The sequence below is a fragment of the Pan paniscus genome, chromosome 13 (genome assembly GCF_029289425.2).
Source record: "Pan paniscus chromosome 13, NHGRI_mPanPan1-v2.0_pri, whole genome shotgun sequence".
In the NCBI taxonomy this organism is placed as follows: Eukaryota; Metazoa; Chordata; class Mammalia; order Primates; family Hominidae; genus Pan; species Pan paniscus.
The window spans coordinates 122,314,250-122,330,932 of NC_073262.2; the positions used below are offsets into that span (position 1 = coordinate 122,314,250).

The 16,683-nt window shown below is 43.3% G+C and overlaps 2 pseudogenes; one reads left to right on the forward strand and one right to left on the reverse strand.

Moving 5' to 3' along the window:
- Window positions 1-1,792: 1,792 nt before the first annotated feature.
- Window positions 1,793-3,833, reverse strand: LOC100990845 (dnaJ homolog subfamily B member 6-like; annotated as a pseudogene).
- Window positions 3,834-10,368: 6,535 nt separating this feature from the next.
- On the forward strand, window positions 10,369-16,276 carry LOC112439071 (large ribosomal subunit protein uL14-like; annotated as a pseudogene).
- The last annotated feature ends 407 nt before the right edge of the window (window positions 16,277-16,683 follow it).

A 16,683-nucleotide genomic window follows, 5' to 3' on the forward strand; every position in this document is an offset into this window, starting at 1 on the left:
TATTCTGAGAACTACATGCAGAAAGGAAGGGGCTAGGAACTAGGTCTTCCAAGTCCATCTGGGGACTGTACCAGATAAAGGCCACTGTGGAGATGCTGTCCCTGATATTGTCAGGCCCCCAAAGCAAAGTTGGCAGCTGCCTTCCATGAGACGACCTCTTATGTGAGGAAAAGAAATCCCTATTTATCTAAGCTTCTGTAGTTTTGTGTGCCCTGAGGCTCAATGTAATCCTGATACAGACACAGAAAAGTACAGATTAAGTGTCAGGGGGCTGTCCAGGTGGGACAGGGGAGTTGGCACAGGAGAGGTAAGGAAAGACTTCATGGGGGAGGTCGTGGCATTTGAGTGGATACTTAAAAGACTTCAGGGTTAAATATGTAGAGATGGGAGGAGAGTAAGCCATGGTGTGGGCAGAGGCTGATGGGGGAAACAAGAACCGCTGGGGAAAAGAGGTGAGCAGGTTGCAGAAATGAAACCCAAGCCTGAGTGAACAACAAATACTCGTGTGATTGGGAAGCCCAAGGCTGGACTCACTTCAGACATGTTTGTATCCAAGAACATACATTTTATCGTTGGGAGTTTGTTGCCTTTTCAGCTCTTCTTTCTTCCTTTGTCCTTGAAGAGCTGCCTTTGAGCAGCAGATAAGATGACCAGTAGTCGTGTCAGACCCACATCCTTCCAGCTTAGGAACGTGTGTGGAACGAGAAGGTTGGACTTCTTTTTTGTTTGTTTTTAATGCACCAAACGCATTCACATTTATTTTCGTTTTTTAAAGCAAATAATAAAGACCCAGTTTACTGGCTTTACTTTTTTAAACCTAAGCTTAACATGACATACATAAACAATTGTCAAAACGAAGTCATCAGCATTCGTGCACAATTGAAAAACATCCTTAATGTATATTAAATCAGAAAGTATTACCATTAAAGCATGAATATCTTTCACTACTAAATACCGAATAAAATCGAAGTGATTTCGGTAAGAGATTCATCCTGGCAATGTTAATGTCATAGCAGGCTGATACTACTTGACTCACATTTCAGACACAACGGAAAAGCAGGTCCATGCTGGTATCAGTGTATGATCTTGTCCTACCACTAAAGAGTCAAGGCTCACCTTGGAGTAAGTTTAATAAAAAAGCAAAGTGCAAACAGAGATTTACAACAATTTTAAAGACCAAAAAAAAAAAAGGTCTCTGTTATGGTTTGGCTCTGTGTCCCCACCGAAATCTCATCTTTTAGCTCCCATAATTCCCACATGTTGTGGGAGGGACCTGCTGGGAGATGATTGAATCATGAGGGCAGGTCTTTCCTGTGCTGTTCTTGTGATAGTGAATGGAACTCATGAGATCTGATGGTTTTAAAAACAGGGGTCTCCCTGCACAAGCTCTCTCTCTTTGCCTGCTACCTTCCATGTAAGATGTGACTTGCTCCTCCTTGTCTTCCACCATGATTGTGAGGCTTCCTCAGCCACATGGAACTGTAAGTCCAATTAAACCTCTTTTTTTTCTTTCTTTTGTAAATTGCCCAGTCTCAGGTAAGTCTTTATCAGTAGCATGAAAACGGACTAATACAGTCTCAAATAAACTCAAAAGTCTATGACAAATAGGGGCTCTGATGAGCTGTTTTTAAATACTTTAGATTAGGTGCAACTATACTGAAAGGCAAGTTCGTTTGAAATCGTCAAAAAATTGTTCCTGTTAATCTTCAAATGATGCTTGTTGTAGTTGAACATTTCTGTTAAATGTGTGCATTGAATTGCTTGTTATCCAAGCTCAGCTGCTGCCTGCCCCTCACCATGTATTGTTAAAGACTTTATTTAACTGGCCATCATTTAACTGGCTGTCATCTTCAACTTCTACTCTTTCTTGACAATTCTCTTTGTTGTGGTTTTTCTGCTGTTAACCATTTTAGTAGAAGTTGATATCAATTTGAAGTTGCCCACCCCACTACCACCAAAGGACATGGAGGAGAATGAAGTGAGGCCCCTGTGACCTAGTGACCTGATTGAAATAAATCCTGTATCAAAAGAAGAAAATCCACTTCCAAAAGATGGAAATCCAGTGAAGGCAGAGAAAAATGACCACATCCCTTGGCCTCTGCTTCCTCGGGGATCCCCTCTAATTCCCAAAAAAGTCCTCAAATGAATCTTCAAAGGAGTTGAATGAAAATGGGTCCCTTCCACCAAATAGTTCCCTGAAGACATCACCTGGGTTATGGAATGTGAAGCCAAGCTCACACAGACTGACAAAATGACTTCTATCTCCTACCTCCCTCATTTAATACTTCTTGGCTGTAATTGTCACTTTTTTTTTTTTTTGCTGTGGATGTCTTTTTTTTTTAAAAAAAGCATCTGGTAGCACCTCATATGGCTCAGTCACTTGTTTGAATTTTCTCTCTGCTTCTTTCCTCTCAGGGTATTCTTTCTTTTTTCTGGGTGCCAATTCAGTGCCAGTTTCCAATATGCCTTTTTAATGTCCTCAGGTGAGGCATGTCTCTGCATGCCTGGAACTTCTTGGTAATCCACCCTGTTTTAGCAGATTGCTGGAAAGAGGAGGCAGGGAGACAGCCCAGGTCTCCTCTGGGCTCCTGCACACTGTGCTGGTGGTGGCGGTGGCAGCCCCTTGCGCTCTCCTTTCTCTTTCGCCTCTTATCCATGTATCTGGCCTTGACAAGATCACCATTGGCCTGGGTTGGCTGATTCCCGATCAATTCACCACAGACAGAGAGATATGGGGACCTCTGAATCACAAGTGTGGGCAGAGTCTCCACCTGAAACGTCACCAATGTGTTTGATAGCCTCAAGGGGCCACAAAGAGTGAGGGTGAGTTCCCCAAAGGGTCAGGAGAAGACAGTGGGTAAAGCATCCTGGGTAGACTAAACCACAGTCTTCTATAAGCAGGTAATTTAGGTGCAGCTGAGACAGACAGGTAGTCAGGGCTCGCTGGAGCGGCTCGGATCCACCTACGCACTGAGAGGAGGGTGGAGCCACGGAAGCTCGCACCATTTGCAGTGGGGAAGCTCGCACCATTTGTTCTGGGTTGGTACCCTGGGGATTCAATCTGTGAGGCAGGAAGCCAGCTAGTAGGACTTTCACTTTGTTGGGAGTTCCTATTTCCTTTTTTTCCTCTTTGCCCAATAAATTCAATTTTTCTCACCCTTCAAAGTGCCTGTGAGCCTAATCTCTCCTGGCTATGTGACAAGGACCCCGTTTTTAGCTGAACTAAGGAGAAAGTCCTACAACATAACTAGATGAGGTTACGGCAGGCACTAAATCTGCCCCGAGTGCTTGACTCAGCCTCACCTGATCCGCTGCAACAGCCTCCCCTCTGGACTGAGATGGTGAGCATCAGCCAAGGCAGGACTCGGCACACGGTGCAGTCAGCAGCCTCTCCAGGGACACGCCAAGGTTTCCAGGAGGCCAGTCTTTGCTGGAAATTTCTCAGTGACCACTTTTCCCCCTTTCTTTCTTTCTTTTCTTTCTTTCTTTTTTTTTTTTTGAGGTGGAGTCTCACTCTGTTGCCCAGGCTGGAATGCAGTGGCGCGATCTCGGCTCACTGCAACTTCCACCTCCCTGGTTCGAGCAATTCCCCTGCCTCAGCCTCCGGAGTAGCTGGGATTACAGGCGCACGCCACCACGCACAGCTAATTTTTTTTTTTTTTTTGTATTTTTAGTAGAGACAGGGTTTTGCCACGTTGGCCAGACTGGTCTCAAACTCCTGACCTCAGGCTAACTGCCTGCCTCGGCCTCCCAAAGTGCTGGGATTACAGGCGTGAGCCACCGTGCCTGGCCTTCCCCCTTTCTTTACCTGCCTTCCTGTTGGATGGATACATGGCTATTTTCTTACTGTTAGAGACACATTCTCTCTCTCTCTCTCTCTCTTTCTCTCTCTCTCTCTCTCTGTCCATCTCTCCTCTCCCTTTGTCTCTCTCATTAAAGCAAAGAACATAGCAGGAGGAATGGGAAAAGTAGCAAATCCCAGGCTAGTCTCATCATTTCTGGGCTGAAATGGAACCACTTGTGGTGTGTGGAATCGTGGCATCCGGCATGCCACATTCCCTGCTCCCTGTTGTCCTGCCCTGTCTGCTACAATCACCTGGAGCCCCTCCCTCAACCAAGACATCAACAACAGAAACAAAACTGCTTCCTCTGACCAGCAGGAAATTTCCAGGTGAACACACTCTGGCTTAAGTAATTAGGCAAAGAATGTGGCTTTGTGCAGTTGTGGAGAGACTCAACTTGCTCTTAGAGTCTTTGTTTCTGTTCAGTCCCTGGAGTGCCCCTGCTTCCACTGCTGTCCTTTGCCACTAGACCGGGCAGAAATCCGCCTTTTTCCTGCATTCCTTCCACTGTTGTTGATTCAGCTCATTTTACATACCAAGGCACCTTTCCTGATTCCATTCTTTGGCCAAAGACTCCCTCAGAACTTTAAGAACTTTAAGCCACCAAATGCAGCAGGCACTTTTTTTTTTTTTTTTTTGAGATGGAGTCTTGCTCTGTTGTCCTGGCTCACTGCAACCTCCACCTCCTGGGTTCAAGTAATTCTTCTGCCTCAGCCTCCCAAGTAGCTGGGGCTATAGGCGAGCGCCACCACACCCGGCTAATTTTTGTATTTTTAGTAGAGATGGGGTTTCACCATATTGGCCAGGCTGGTCTCGAACTCCTGACCTCGTGATCCGCCTGCCTTGGCCTCCCAAAGTGCTGGGATTACAGGCGTGAGCCACCACGCCCGGCCAGCAGGCACCTCTTATGCTTGCTTTGAAAATATACTTACGAGGTTAGTGCCCATCTTCCTGTCTCATGATTCGAATCCTTTCCTTCTTTCTTCCCTAATTCCTGTTCTTTTTCTCTCATGACCCCTGGCTACCCATTAGCCTTTGGAAAAATTCTATTATGTTTGACTGTTTGTTTTTTTCTTTTTAATGTATATATTACCAGAAAGGGGTCCCAATCCAGACCCCAAGAGAAGGATCTTGGATCTCACACAACAAAGAATTTCAGGCGAATCCACAGAGTAAAGTGAAAGCAAGTTTGTAAGAAAGTAAAAGAATAAAAGAATGGCTACTCCATAGACAAAGCGGACCCGAGGGCTGCTGGCTGGCTGTTTTTATGGTTACTTCTTGATCATATGCTAAACAAGGGGTGGATTATTCATGAGTTTTCTGGGAAAGGCGGAGGGGGCGGGAGGATTTCCTAGAACTAAGGATTCCTTTCCTTTTAGACCATATAGGGTAACTTCCAGAGTTTGCCATGGCATTTATAAGCTGTCATGGTGCTGGTGGGAGTGTCTTTTAGCATGCTTATGTATTATAAGTAGTGTACAATGAGCAGTGATGATGACCAGAGGCCACTTTTGTCACCATCTTGATTTTGGCAGGTTTTGTCCGGCTTCTTTACTGCATCCTGTTTTATCAGTAGGGTTTTTGTGACCTGTATCTTGTGATAATGGTCCTGCCAACCTCCTGTCTTTTTTTTTTTTTTTTTTTTTGAGACGGAGTCTTGCACTGTTGTCCAGACTACTGGAGCGCAGTGGCGCAATCTCGGCTCACTGCAAGCTCCGCCTCCTGGGTTCACGCCATTCTCTTGCCTCAGCCTCCCGAGTAGCTGGGACTACAGGCGCCCGCCACCATGCCCAGCTAATTTTTTGTACTTTTAGTAGAGACGGGGTTTCACCGTGTTAGCCAGGATGGTCTCGATCTTCTGACCTCGTGATCCGCCTACCTCGGCTTTCCAAAGTGCTGGGATTACAGGTGTGAGCCACCGCACCTGGCCCAACCTCCAATCTCATCCTGTGACTAAGATTACCTAACCTCTTGGGAATGCAGCCCAGCAGGTCTCAGCCTCATTTCACCCAGCCACTGTTCAAAATGGAGTCACTCTGGTTCGAATGCCTCTGATGTGTACAAATCTATTGTGCTCATTGAAGCTTGCCTTTTTATACACTTCTTGGCTCAGAGAAATATTTTTTTTGGAGGCAGCAAATGTAGCAGAAAGAACAGGCAATTCTGAAGCAAGAAGAGTGATATGGTTAGGCTTTGTGTCCCCACCTAAATCTCATCTTGAATTGCAAGCCCCGTCATCCTCACAGGTCAAGAGAGAAACCAGGTGGAGGTAATTAAACCACGGAGTGGTTTCCCCCATGCTGTTCTCGTGACAGTGAGTGAGTTCTCACGAGATCTGATGGTTTCATAAGGGGCTCTTCCCCCTTCATTCGGCCATTCTCCTTCCTCCCACCTTGTGAAGAAGGTGCGTTGCTTCCCCCTTACCTTCTGCCGTGATTGTAAATTTCCAGAGGCCTCCCCAGCCATGCTGCACGGTGAGTCAATTAAACCTCCTTCCTTTATAAATTACTCATTCTCGGGAAGTTCTTTATAGCAGTATGAAAACAGACTAATACAAAGAGTTTTCTGTTTTAACTCCTGGCACCGTCACTCACTGTTGTGACCTTGGGCAAGTTGCTTAAGCTCTCTGTGTCTGTTTCTTAATCTGTACAGTGGGTATGATATTAATACCTATCTCTTAGGTCTTTTTTTTTTTTTTGGTCTTAAATGATTCATGGGAAAAGTATGATGTATGCTGAGAAGCAGCACAAAGACATTTCATGTGTGTGGACCTCATGTACGTGGACCATGTGGAAGGCAGCTTTAGTCCTGACTGCAGAAAAGCGATGTTCACATGCGCGTTGGGAACTGGCCTGCGCACCCAGATTCCCAGATCCAGGAAAGCCCTTCATTTCCAGTGCTTTCCATCCTCGCTCCAGCGGCAGATGTTAGAAGCTGACTGAGATGTTTTCTGTATTAATTGCCCCCAAACATTCAGGGTTTTATGTTTTAGAATGTCTGAACAGGTTGGAATTTGAATCTCCCTTCTGCCACTCCTTGTCTTATTTTGGAAATGAACTTAAAGTCACATTTTTGAGATTCCGACTATGTGACGCATTGAGCTATTTGGAGCGTTGGTTTGCGGCTGTTTCTAAGCCTGGACTCTTGACACGGCTTTGCCTGCAGCTCTGGACTCTCCCTCAGGCTCCAGGGCTCCCTGTGTCCTTGCGGTGCTCTGGCCTCTTGGCTTCTGAGTTAGATTGGGCATCTCTCAGATTCCTTGGCTACTGAGTCTGTACATCCCATGACTCCCGTCCTCCCTCTCCTTCCACAAGCCGGTCGGTGACCACGGAGCCTTCTAGGTGGTCCAAACTTTCTGGAGCTTTCCGCTGGGAAGATCCTAATAGCCCTAATCCCTCCTTTAACATCAAGCAGAGCTGCCCTCAATCTTTTAATAGAAGCAGGTGAACTCCGACTAGATTTTTTGTGCACCAGTGAGGCTTGCTGTGTTTACCGGTATATAGGATACATTCCCCGCTTTTCCCAAATGATGGATTATATATGCAAAATAAAATTTTATACTTTATATATGAATAATGTATATGTTACAACATAAGATATATTACGTATTACATAATACTATACACATAACATATATCAAATATATGGCATTGTACGATATCTAATTGTTTATTATATACACAAGTTTTCTTGTCAGTCTTACGCTTTGGTATCGGGGACAGCTGGCAGGCTGAGAAAGAGGTAAAATAATGGGGCATGCTACCCCCTAGTGGCAGAAGATGGCAACATACATTTTGCAAATGTGAGCGCTTTTCATCCCCTTATCAAAAAACAAAACAAAAACCAGAGACCACACAGATGAATATGGAATTTGAGTAACTCCCCTATGTTATGAATTTAAGTATTTTTTCACTGCAACTCATATTCCTAAATACCAAGATATTTCTTTTTAGCTCTGTGATTTTATTCTTGTTTTTAGGGATAATAGACTGTGTATCAAAACCGTATTATTTTTTAATGGAGTCACAATCCTGTGTACTATATTTATAGGAATAAAATATTTCCCTTACAGCTTAGTCTTTATTTATTTTTCCAAAAAACTTTCTGAAAAATTGAGATGTATCTGATATCCCCGGGCATTTCACATGCTGGCAAACATGGCATTTTACTGGCTCTGGTGCACAAAAAGCCCTTGAGCGCTCACCTAATGCTTCTGTGAAGTCAAGGGTTCCGAGCACACTGACTCCATGTTGCTAGGGAGCCTCTCTAGGAGGCCAGCAGGCCGCTGGGCGGCCCCGACTGGGATCTGCTGTGGTATGTGGCCCTCTTTGCTAGTGCAGGAGCTTCCTCCGGTCACTTTACCTGCATTCCTTTGAGCCTGGGGCCCAGGCGGGGGACCCTAGCAAGAGGCTTACGTCGTCCCCTGATACCAGGCATGGGAATGGTAGCACTTGCTGATTGTGTGGGTCTCTGGCCACAATGGAAATATTTAACACACAACACCTTAGAGTGGAGGTGGGCAGATTTTTCTCTGAAAAGGACCAGAAAGTAAATATTTGATTAAATTAATTAATCAATTTATTTAGAGACAGAGTCTGGCTTTGTTGCCCAGGCTGGAGTGCAGTGGTGCAATCTTGGCTCACTGCAACCTCCACCTCCCAAGCAATTCTGCTGCCTCAACCTCCCAAGTAGCTGGGACTACAGGCGTGCACCAGCACTCCTGGCCAATTTTTGTATTTTTAGTAGAGATGGGGTTTCTCCATGTTGGCCAGGCTGGTCTCGAACTCCTGACCTCAGGTGATCCGCCCACCTGGGCCTCCCAAAGTGCTGGGATTAGAGGCGTGAGTCACTATGCCCTGTTTAGAAAGTAAATATTTTAGACTTGTGGCTCAATACAGTCTCTGTCGCAGCTCCTCAGTTCTGTTGTCATGGTGCAAAAGCGAAAGGATGTGACTGTGTTCCAATAAAATTTCATGAACATGAATATAATTTTCATGTGTCTTGAAATAGTACTCTCCTTCTGAGTTTTTTCAACCGCTTTGAAATGGAAAATCATTCTTAACTTGCTGACAGTATAAAAACAGACAACAGGCTGGAAGTGGCCCGAGGGCCATCGTTTGCTGACCCTCGTCTGAGTATCCCATCATTCCTTTCTAGCTATGGCAGTCTTTTCTAACAGTCACAAACAACTGAATTCACGACTCTATTCTATCCAGTTTCCTGGATAAAACATAGTTCATAACCGGTTAAAATTTCTGGTCAATTCCAAACAGGCGCATATTTATTTAGATGTTTAGAACTGCTCTGTGGAGCCCAGCCCTTTATTTCCTCCAAAGAATTTGTTGATCCACTGAAAATTTTCTTTCAAAAGCAACCTTATGGATGTGTTTTGTACAAGTCTCATTTAGAACCTTTGGGGCCTCACTCAGTCACCCCTGAATCCTCATCTTTTCATGTACACACCTCTGTCCATTTTCTCCTCTTTTCTTCCTAATTAGCTGCCTGTATAATTAAACCTTTCCTCATTTAGAGGTTCTGAGCCCTCACTGATGCACTAATCACCCTGTGGCCCTCCTGTTGCCTCGTCTATTTCCTTTTGAGATGGAGGGCCCAGCACTGAACGGCAGTCAAGGTCGGGCCGCCCGCATTTGTATTACACACTAGTTCGCCATTACCGTGGTGTTTGCTCCTTAATACAGACTAATAGCTCATTCTCCTTCATGACCTCCAGTGAGCACTGTGCAGCCATATTCAGCGCTGGCTTTGTGATAATTTCAAGATTTTTTTCTTTAGGAAGTTATAACTAATTCAGGGCCCATCAACGATCATAAATAGTTTAAATTGCTCTTTCGAGTGTGAACTGCCTCCCATGGGCCATTTAATTTACTGAATGTCCCCTGGCTGTGCTTGTTCTGTGACCAGCCCCTGTCCCTGCCCTTATTAACTCTGTTTCTGTATCTCACTTTGGTCCAGTTGGGAGAGGTGGCACTTATATTTGGGAATGAGCTTGTGCTTGCTATTGACCTGCCTAGCAATGCATTAAAGATGGATTTGATCTGATTTAAAGTTTTATAAGCCCAAGGGGGTTGCCTCTGGAGGATTTTTAGAGGCCAAACTGATCCTGGAATTGTGCTTATAGGTGGTTTGCATTTGCTCAGAGAAAATCTGGGAATTTTACTTTACCTGAAACTTTTCTGGTTTTGCGGTTTTACTGGGTTTTAATAATTTGCCACCTCTGGAAAACTTCAGAGACAAGGTGTTGCCTAGTTGGCTAGGCTAAGTATTTTAGCTGTCTCCAATTGGTAACTGTTTAAGAGGTTTAAAGACACAAATTAAGTTGGTAAAATTTGAATATGTGAATCTGGGTGAAGGATATATGGTGGTTTGGTTACACTATTTTTGCAGCTTTTCTGTTGGTTTGAAGTTCGTTGAAAATGAAAAGGTCCATTAATTAAGAAGGTGGGTCAACGTTCTGTCACAGAAGCACCTGCCATTTGCACACTGCTGGCCTGGCCCGCCTTCCCCCATGGGACCTTTGGTGTGTACTTGGATTTACGTCAGCCCTGTCCCAGTGAATGCTCCTGCTCTTTTGGTCCCTGTCCCCACTTGCCTGCCCTATCTCAGTCAAGAAGTAATCAAACATGAGCTGAGCACCAGTATGACAGGGGAGTGGGGAGTAAGCAGACATTGTCCCTATCCTCAGTACGCTACCATCTAACAGAGAAGACAGAAACTAAGCAGAGAAGCACAAAAGGCTGTAAAGGAGAAGTGCAGGTTGTGGAAGGGTCTAACCCACTGGGGGAGCACGGAACCCTTCTTGGGAGAAGTGGTGTATTAGTCTGTTCTCACACTGCTAATAAAGATAAACCCGAGACTGGCTAATTTTTTTTTTTTTGAGATGGAATTTTGCTCTTGTTGCCCGGGCTGGAGTACAATGGCGTGATCTCAGCTCACGGCAACCTCTGCCTCCTGGGTTCAAGCGATTCTCCTGTCTCAGCCTCCCGAGTAGCTGGGATTACAGGCATACGCCACCACGCCTGGCTAATTTTGTATTTTTAGTAGAGACAGGGTTTTTCCAGGTTGGTCAGGCTGGTCTTGAACTCCCGACCTCAGGTGATCTGCCCTCCTTGGCCTCCCAAAGTGCTGGGATTACAGGAGTGAGCCTGTGAGACTCACGCCTGGTGAGACTGGCTAATTTATAAAGAAAAATAGGTTTAATGAACTCACAGTTCCATGTGACTGTGGGGGGAGACCTCACAATCGTGGTGGAAGGCAAACCAGGAGCAAAGTCACATCTTACATGGTGGCAGGCAAGAGAGAGAGTCTGTGCAGGGGAACTCCCCTTTATAAAACCATCAGATCTCATGAGACTTATTCACTATATGAGAACAACATGAGAAAGACCCGCCCCCATGATTCAGTTACCTCCAGCTGGGTCCCTTTCATGACATGTGGGAATTATGGGAGCTACAATTTGAGATTTGAGTGAGGACACAGCCAAATCATATCAAGTGGTGTTTGAGCCCAGAACTGTAGGATGGTGGGGATTAGCTTGGCAAAGAGAGGGTGCAGGTGTGCTGTAGGTCAAGAGACTAGCATGTGTGTGGGACTGCGGGGCATGTCAGAGGTGTTGACAGAAGCCCAGCCTGGCCGGAGCAGAGAGTGCAGGGGCCTGGACAGATGAGTTAGAAGAGGCAGGCAGGGTCTTGCAGACTGCTTTGATAGCTTATTTTTCTTTATTCTGAGAGCCAGGGGAAGGAGTAGGCAGTGATGTTATAATGAGATTTGCATTTTTGAAAATAAGCCCTCTTGCTGCAATGTAGAAAATGAATTGGAAAAAGTGGCAGTGGTGACAGGAAGAGAAGCAAGGAGTCTATTGCAGCATCTGGCAAGCAGTGATGCTCTCCTGGTCCTGATGGTGGCTGGGCCAATAGAGAAAATTGGGTAGATTTCAGAGTTGTGTAGGAGGTGGACTCACAGACTTGGTGATTAATTGGACTATCTCATTATGGTATTTTTTTATTGAAAAATTTCTCTGTTTTTCCTTTTGCTTTGTAGATCTGGTTGAAAAATAGTTTTCCCAAAAAGCATTTGCAAATATACCCATTTACATGGCACTGACTAATTGTCTTGCTTGTGTATGCCCAAGATGAATATTCCTCATGCAAAGATGATGGTTTATCTCATTCAATAAGATTGTGCTAATTAGAAATTAGGACCTATCCATCTCACATGTTCTGGAAATTTAAGCTGTAGGAGATGAAAATTAATGTAGTTTCTAAGCAATCTATTGAATTTATTAAATTGCAATTAGATTATAGAGTTTGTATTGGAAGATATGAGTTTTGACAGGAAAGAGGCCCTGCATGATACAATCACAATACTGACAAATAAATGCCATTGTACTTTTCCATGACAAGGATGATTTACAATTATAGTAGTACATGGTTCTCTTTGATTTATGACATCCTGTTAGCCATGGAATTACTTAGCAAAATCAGTTTGACTTGATATAAGATTTTTTCCTTGCCTAGAAAAAAGTTTAGCCTGAGGAAAAGTTGACATTAATTTAGGAATAGTGGAGTTATCATTGAGTTATCAAAATAAATCTGAGGACATAAATCAATTCTACTGCATGGAGAATGCTAAATCGATAAGTCCAGAAAGACTTTATTGATTCTACGGCCATCACTCAAGCCTTCTTCATTAGATTCCTCAGCCATATGTTTAATTGAAATGATAAGGTAGATAACTTCGGGTAAATCTACACATCCTGACTTTGATATGGGGTTGTTCAAGGTAATGAAAATGATTTGGCCAGGCTGGCTCTCTCCTTTAGAGTCAGGAGGGTACACATGGGAAGACTTCACATCTTCTTTCTGTCTCCTATAACTTCCACTCCAGGCAGATGCTAGCTTAACAGTCTTAAGTCACTCCTTCTAAATTCAATTTAAAAACTGTATGAAAAAACTTATCATAATATTAAGAGAACATTTAAAAAATTACTCATAGTTAATACCACCCTGAACCTATTGGCAACTTCTGTGCTGAACTGTATTATCTATTTCTATGTCTTGTCTCTCTCACTTAAATGATTGTGAGCAGTTGAGGGCAAGAGGCATTTAGCTCAGTATCCCTTAAATCTTGTTTCATTGCATAAGTATCTTTATATAGCTGCAGTCAGAACTGTATCAGTTAGCTGTTGCTGCCCAAAAAAAACAACCCTCAAATTTAGTGGCTTATAACAAGAAGCATTTTATTTGTTCATGATTCTTGGAGTCTGGTAGGTGGTTCTTCTGTTCTGGCCAGCTAAGCTGGTACTGGATAGTCTAGGATGGCCTCACTCACATGTGTGGCAGCTGATGTGATGACAACTGGGATGATGACCACCTGCCTCCCATTATCCAACGGGCCAGTCACATGACAGCAGAAGTGTTCCCATCAGCAAGAAGGGAAGTAATTCTCAAGAACTTGTGCAAGTACTTATCAAGTCTTTGCTTGTGTCACATTTGCTAATATTCCACTGGCCAAAGCTAGTTACATGCCAAGCCCATATTTGAGGATTGGATAAATGGATTTTGCCACTTGATGAGAGAAGTTGCAAAATATTGTGGCCATTTTTCCCGATATACTACAGAAATGTAAATAAATTTGTATTCTTCTGCTTTTAAAAAAACAACTATAGGTGCTTCCTCTTTTTGCATTTTTTAAAGCGAATATATTATATATTTACAACTTACTAGAGGCTTTAAATATAATCTGCAGATGACTCTAAAATGTAAGTAAAATGATTATTCCCATGTTACCATTAAGGAAGCTCACTGAAGGTCACGCAGCTAGTAAGTGGGGAAGCAGAGATTTTAACCCTGATCTCTCTGGCTCTACTTACTCTTAGCAGACTTTTCATCATGATTGTTCTTTCCCTCTTGTTGGGTGTTCAGATGTTCATATTCTTTGAAATTGTAGGAAATATCAGGAGAATTTCCCCAAGTTGTGTGCAACTAGCTCTCTACTTCAACGCTTTTCTGACCCAAGGGTGATTGGACCTTACAGGAGAACCATGTCAACTTTCAAGTGCACCAAATAAGATACCTCTGACTTTAGGTAATTTTGATGTTTGCATTTCCCCTAAGCCATGGGGGCAAAGGAGTGGTAGCAAGATTTCACCAAACACTAAATTAAGGATCTGGGTACCAACCCATGTGACTGCTCACCGTCTCCTCCCTCTTCTCGCCAGGCATATTATTGCATTCAAACCTGGTCCAGCAATCTTTCTTTTCCTGCCTCCTCTTCCTAGATCAAGTATCTTCCAGATGATTATCGTGAAATTATTCAGGTATCCTTCAGCCTTCCCCTGGCCGGTCATCTTCCTGTGATTTATCAGCTGACGGTTGGTTCCTTGTGGAACCAAGCTGATCAGACTTCAGGCTCAGGATGTGCTTTGGAGAAGGCTGTGCTAGGTTTGGTAACCTTACTTGTCAAATGGGTGATATTCAGAACAAAACAAAATAGGTATAATTAGTTGGACTGGAAAGATCATGCATGAAGATTAACAGTGACATCTAGGAGGAGCCGTCAAAGCTTGGCCAGGAGCTCAGATGGGCTTCTCCACATCTTAACCACCACTTCAAGAACTTAGGCTCAAAATTAGGCAACTTGCCTAAAATCTAAAACCCAGGTATGTGAATGCCTCAAATGCTCAGCCTCTCAAAAATTCCCAGCCCACACAGGTGTGTTTTGGGCATTTTCCTGTGGTGTCCTGGAGTGGCTCATACCAGCTCATGAGAGCTGATTGTCAAATTTTCAGGAAATTTTCAAGCCAATTGTTAAACACAGCCATTCTTAAAAATTAAATTGTGTAAATTTACAATTAAGTGAATTACATGAAAAAGGCAATAAATTCTCGAAACTCATTACTTCCTATTTATTCTACTACCTTTTTACTGTTCTCTATGATCGTGAGGTTATTTCTACCCATTTTTTCAGTATGGTGGAAACAGTATATCACGGTGTGCTATTGCACATTTCTTCCCAATTCTGTAGTCCATGACATCAAAATGGTAGCTTGGAATCAACCCCTGTGGGAATATTTACACCTTGGAAATCTGCAAATGGTACAAATCAGGGCTTGATTTATTGTCTCGTTGATTGCCTAGACTTAAGAAAGTGATGGAGAAGATGTGAATAATGCGTATTAAACTTAAACGTGTGTCATGTCCGTAACTGTTACATTGTGAATAGTAAAAAAAAAAAGCTTAGGAAATTCTCCCGGTATTTGAAACTATCATCTGATACAGCAAGCAATCACTCATGTCATTGAAGAGCAAGTGAAAATACTGACATACATCTTTATTAACTCACTTTCTTTTTTCTTGTTAATGTAAAGGAAAATATCAACCAACATTCATGTTGTAACCACACTCATTTATCTATTCCAACCCTAGATTGAGTACAGTAGAAGAATTTTGCAAAAATCAACAAAGCCTTGTGTGAGGATCTATTGGCTATATGGAGTTTATCATAAAGAGTATAATTTGTTATTATCTGTAAATTGGGTACTATAGATCCTTTATATTGGTAAGATTTGTATCAAACATCTACATGCAGTATATCTATATATGCATTCATTTTTCCCCAGAGAGCAATTGTTAAATATTTACCAACGCTCTTTCTGAAGATGTTGAAGTGTGAGGATGTGGTGGGTCCTTCTATGTGAAATTCAGGGTTTCCCTGGGTCTTCTGGTAGGAAATGTGATCAAGTGTGTTGACCACACAGGAGTGAAAAATCTGTAGTCATCTCTGTGAATGAGATCAAGCGACAGCGAAACTTTCTGCTGGTGTGGGTAACGTGGTGATGGCCATGGTCAGTAAGGCGAGCCAGAGCTCAGAAGGAAGGTGCATCCAGCAGTGGTCATGTGACAACAGAAGTCATGCCAGAGAAAAGATGGCTTGTTTCTTTATTTTGAAGATAATGCCAGGGTTGTAGTAAGCAATAAAGGTGTGATGAAAAGTTCTGCCATCACAGGGCCAGTTGCAAAGGAGTATGCAGCCATGTGGCCCAGGCTGACGTCCAATGCTGGCAGCACTGCATGAATCTTTAGCGTATTTGTAAAAAATTTAAAAAAAAAACATTAAACTCTGCCCCCGCCTCCCAAAACACCCACCAAAAACCATTTACCACCACACTGTTGGCATATTCCCACTACTCTCTTACTGGTCACATAGAAGTTGGTGGATTTTCCTCCTCGATCTGCGTACTTGAGAATACCATTTTTCCTTTTATCCTTGGCTCCCCTCAGTCACAGAGGGCCCTATAAATGAGCACATTCCACCAGCTGGGGATGTCCAAAGTAAAAAAAAAAAGACTTCCCTGCAATCTGAGGCTTTCATAGGAAGAACTGAAACCTGAGCAGGTAGAGGACAGCATTAGCAGTTCCTGGGTCTCATTTTAGGTCTCCTGTAAGTGAATGTCTTGTTCATCACTAAGGGCATTTGAGAATGTTTGCATTCACATTTACCAAAGTAACAGGGACAACAAACATTTATCTGCTTTATCATTTACAAAGCACATCTACATTTCTTAGCTTATTTTGTTTACTTCTAAAGATTTCTGTTTCTAGCAATTCACACGCAGCTGGAGAGGGGGCTAGTTACCATAGACACTGGCTCACTCTCCAGGGTGTAGCGGCCTTTCGGACATGGTATTAAAGGAGTTTACTTGCCCTTTTCTACTCTCTTTATTATACTCAATCTGCAGTGAATTCAGGGCAGGAAACAAAACCCCGGAAAGGGGTTATTAACGGTTCCAATAGAGAGTAATCCCACTTGCCAAAAGTAAGTA